Source organism: Diospyros lotus, chromosome 14 (assembly GCF_014633365.1).
Source record: "Diospyros lotus cultivar Yz01 chromosome 14, ASM1463336v1, whole genome shotgun sequence".
In the NCBI taxonomy this organism is placed as follows: Eukaryota; Viridiplantae; Streptophyta; class Magnoliopsida; order Ericales; family Ebenaceae; genus Diospyros; species Diospyros lotus.
Genome location: NC_068351.1, coordinates 22,725,265 through 22,730,640, shown reverse-complemented (window position 1 = coordinate 22,730,640; position 5,376 = coordinate 22,725,265).

Sequence of the window (5,376 nt, the reverse complement as noted above, 5' to 3'; positions counted from 1 at the left end):
AATTGTATAACCACACCAACCTGAGTCACATGAAACCACAAAAATGTACTCTAATTCACAATTTGTTATTGGATTTATGTAAAAATCAAGATATGGGACTGTGGAAGACATGTAAATCAATTCAATGTTTATAATGTTTTATCAAAATTAAGGGAGTCAATTCAGAGTTCCATCTCTCCTCATGTATTTCTCCTCCTGAAGTTTATAATGTTTTACTACTAGTATGTATTTTTACTATTAAAATAACTGGGTGAATTCATTCATGAATCCTGAAATGCTTTATTTTTCAGTAATTTTTTTTTTTTGCATGTTAAAAATTAGTTTTTATTTAAAGAATGCCTAGGCATTATTTTTTAGTAAATTTCATTGCATGCTGAAAATTATTTTCTAGTTAAAGAATGCTAGGGCCTCCCTAATTTCTCTTAGTCTTGCTCTACTTAATTTGTTAAAAAACATTTAAACCTTCATCTAAATAAGATAGCCAACTTCACCAAATGATCAAGAATGGAGGGCCAACTTCACCAAATGAGTCTGAAGAGTACTGTATCTCAGCTTAAAATTGAATCCAATAACTCAATAAAATGTGTCCCAAAAATCACCAACTCTCTGTCATCTACCATACACAGCCAAGCATAGCACAGGGAACAAGTTGCTAGAATATACACAAAAGTCTCATGAGTTTCATTCCCATATAAACAGGCTGTGGAAGATAATAGAACAAAAAACATAATAGACCACCTGAAAACATCTAAACCAAATGTAACGGCAGAAGTACTTTACAAATATTCTGATTTATTTAATGCAACGATAAACTACTAATTTTTTTAAACTTCAAAATATCTTGTCCAACTAAAACAACCTTCTAGTTCATAATCTGAAAATATATAATATGTGTGAGATGAATAAAAATAACGGATAAAAAAATAATATAAACTCAATATGAGATTAATTAGTAATTACTTACAATTAGTGAACCACTAATTTGTGGGTTTTTGGGCAATGCGATAGACGGTGGTAGTGGGTTTCGTGGCGAGGGTGGCAATAGTGCGACTAGTAGGTGGGGGCAACGGTCATGAGAGGGAGAGAGATGGTCATAAGAGGGATGAGTTTCATGGCCAGCGGATGAGGGCGGCGGCGGCGTGACTGGCAGGTGGCAATGACGATTGTGAGAAGATTGATGGGTTTCGTGGCCTACGAGTGAGGAAACGACGATGCAGCCAGCGGGTTGAGGCAACGACGGGTGGGGGAGAGAGAGAGAGAATAAGTGAGGAAGAAATGGTTAGGGACAAATGGACAATGCTACTTATACATGATAACAAAAAGGATGACAGAAAAATGTTAAAATGACAAAAATATCCTCACATCTCTCCTTTCCTTCCCATGGTCGTCTCTTCTCTCATCTCTCCTCTATCTTCCCTTTCCATGGGTGCCTCAAGCAACCGTTGATAGCCGTCTCTTTGCGCTGACTGTCGTACCTCCATCGCCCCCTCCATTGTTGATAGTCGTTGTAAGAAAATAATGAGTGATTAAAATATTTTCTACCCCTCACTGTTAAATTATAAGTTCAATGTTCTATCGTTCACGTTTCAAAAAGCACAAAATATAATCTGTCCTCTACTGTTTTATTTGTGAACCATTAAATTCTTTATTTTTTTTCCAACTTCAATTCAATATCATAGTACATTTATGGGTCTTCTCTGTATCTATAGATTTTTTTTTTTTTTTTATTTTGGGTTTTGTTGCTTGATATGGGTAGATGCATTTATAGGTCTGAGTCACAACGAGTTCTTCCTTCCTGGGCAACACCATTGGTGAAAACAAAGAACAGAGACGATTGTCAATGGTGTCCAAAATAGATAACATAGATGATGGAGACTTACTCCCATGAAGTTCAATTGGACTTAAGTGATTGGGCTTCATCCATAGATGAAGCCCGATTGGACTTCATCCCTATGGAAACACTCCCCCGATGAAGTCCGATCGAAAGCCCGATCGAGCTTGACCGAATGAAGTCTAATCTCGGGCTTTATCCATGGATATTGACCAAATGAAGTCCGATCTCAGGCTTCATCCATGGTTGCGATGAAGTTTTGATCTACGGTCGAGAAGCACCCAAAAATGTCAATGGCAGTGGCGGGTAGGGACGACCGTCGCGATGAAGTTCTTTGATCCATGGCTGTGAAGTGCTCAGAAATGTCAATGGTGGTAGGTGCGACTGGCAGTTGCGGTCGGCGATGTGAGCTGGGGTGCGGGTGGGGCCAACGATGGTGTGAGTTGGGGTGCTGGTGGGGGTGACGGAGGTGCAGGGGCAACGGCAGCGTTGCTATATTTTGACAATTATGCTATCTTCTCATAAATTTGAGTGCATCCTCTATGACCTTAAAATCTGTGTTCAACACCTATCTATCACTTATGTTGTATATATACAGACTTGTATTTTAACTCTCTTTTACTTCGTCAACTAGATTTAGTTGTACTTTCATGCGAGCTAATAGGGATCCATGGGCATTGCAATCTGAACTTATGGAATGATTGTTAAAATACTTCAGAAGTAAACTCGATAGTAATTAGATGCATCAATGTTGCCATTGATTTCCTGCTACGTGCATCAACAACTATGTTAAGCTTTTTTGGATGGTAAAATAATAGGGTTGTTTAATGAAACTGAGAAACCCAAAAAACTGAACTGGACTGGGGTGTTTGGTTCAATTTAGTCTGGTTTTTGACAAGGACTAATTGGGCTTCTGTTCATTGTTTGACAAAAACTGAGACTTTCAGTTCCAACTCAGTTTAGGGTGCCAAAACACAAATTAACCAAAGAGCCCAAACCAAATCCAAAGAGTATACATACCCCTTTACAAAACTAGTAATAGTATTCTATCCATCCCACAATTGTATGATTAATCATATATTATGCAATACAATCATAATGCATCACCCCTTGAGCCTTGACTGAAAAATGGAAACCCATGCCTCACTCTCACAATTCGGCAGCCACAGTCTCTCTCACCTGAATCTGATCTCACTCTCACTCCATGGGGAGCTCGCATCCCGCGTCCAATCGTCCCACTCTTAGAGGCTGTTTGGCTTACCTTTTTTTTCATAATTTTTAAGTTATTTAGCTTTGAAGTTAAAAATTAAATAGTGTTTAAGTTGATAATATATTTGGATAACTATACTTTTAAGTTATCAATTAATATTTATGTGTTTGATTTGAAAGAGTTGATAAGTTATTAAAACTTGATAAAAAGACTAAAATAGACATGATGTTAAATGATGTAAAATTTTATTATTAAATGTTAATAAATTATATATAATTATTAAAAATATATTAATACAATATTATTAGCAACCTGTCACAGCTCGACACTACCAACAATTGTGAGAGTCAATGGAGAAATAAGGGTAACCGAGATCCTTGGAGAAAAAATGGTGAAGACTCTCACAATCTAGCCTTATTTAGTGGAGAAAAGTTGAGTGATCTTGGAACTCTAACGGAAACATGTTCAAACCAAGATGACAATCCAATCAAAATAAATTCGGAAGGTTACTACAAGGCAATTCAGCAAATTCCGAATAAAGAGGGATTCTCTGTTATCAAACTCCCTTGTTATCAAGTTGTCATCATAACAAATGGAAGGCACAATAGGTTGTCAAATGACTCAATCCAGAACCAGATTTCATGGGATTTCTCTTTTATTTGATTTACAACTGAATCATTGTAATTTCATTTAAATACTGCACTCATATTGCCTAAGTGTTTATGTTTCTATGGAATGAACTTTGAATTTCATTTTTTTCTTTCAGAACAAATACTCAATTGGTTCAGTTTTTTTCTTTAAATATTACTATATATTATATATGTTGTATATAATAATAATATATATTATTTTGTGGTATATATATATACGCTGCACCTGCAGTAGCAGAAGAACAATGACCGATGGCGAATTTGGAGGAGGGACGACGGCGACAGCCTAGCTGGAAGACGGCCACGACAGATCTGGAAGAGGGGCGAGGCAGCAACGGTAGCGACAGCAGTAGTAATGGCCAGAAGCAAAGGGAAGATGATGGAAGGAGAGCAGAGGAGGAGAAGAAGATGTAACTTGAGGGCAGAATAGTATTTTCGTCGGTCAACTGTATAGCATTTTTTGCCAAAGCTAGGGGCACCAGCTTTTGTAAAACGCTATTAGAATCACTACAAGAAACAAGATTTTTAGTGGAGGCCAAGACCGTCACTAAAAGCATAAAAACTCGTCACTAAAAGTTTTAGTGGCCACTAAATTGGTCGTCACAAATAGTATTAGTGGCGATTATTGGCTGGCCGTCACTAAAAATACCGTTTAGTGGCGGCCGAATGTGACGGTCACAAAATTTTTTTTAGTGACAACCGCAGTCCTCCGCCACTAATGTCATTTTTTGTGATGGTCACGGTCGTCACAAATAATGACTCTTCTGTGATGACCACCGTTGTCACAAGTAATGAATTTTTTATGACGGCTTTGCTGGTTGTCACAAATGATAAGATTTTAGTGATAGTACTGGCCGCCACAAAATGAACGTTTTTTAGTGATCACATTATATTGGTTGCCACAAAAAGTGTTTGATATATACTTTTAGTGAGAGTCATGGATGTCACAAAAAAAGACATTTTTAGTAACCACTTTTTGTTGGCCGCCACAAAAAGTGATTTTTATAAAATTTTCCCACAACCCACTGCTTGTTTTTCTATATCTTAAACCCTATTAATTTAATACATTGTATCCAAAATAAACACCATTCTAATCATCAAGAAACTTCAGAAAACAACTCTAGTCAATTAATAATTGACTAGCACTTTACATTTACATTGTCATCAAAAAAAGATATCTATCAATTTACAATCACATTATCATAAAAAAAAGACATCTAACACTTTACATCAAAAAAAGACATCAAACAATTAAGTCTAGTCAATTGTTATTTCTAATCCATCATGTCCTAACATCTTCCATAAAAGCTTCAAAAATTGATTGCCTTTCTTTGACTTGGTCCAATTCTGTCGACAACGCTTCATTTTTCTCTTTCAAAAGTTGCATTTCATTTTTCAAACCATTATTATGTTGTTGCATTTTTTCTAGTTCTGTAACAAGCTCATGACGAGATGGAATCTTTTCAAGGACAGAAGAAGGAGTTGGTCCGAATCCATACCCACGAACACGTCCATGTCTTTGGGTTACTAAAGATTGAATTTTTTTCCTAAAATTTGATAATAAATAAAATAGATATGTTATAACATAATACTAAAATATATATCACAATAACATAAACTGTTTAAAATAAAATTTACCACTATTTCTTTTGATGTGGAATCAACCATTGACCCGTCTTTTTTCT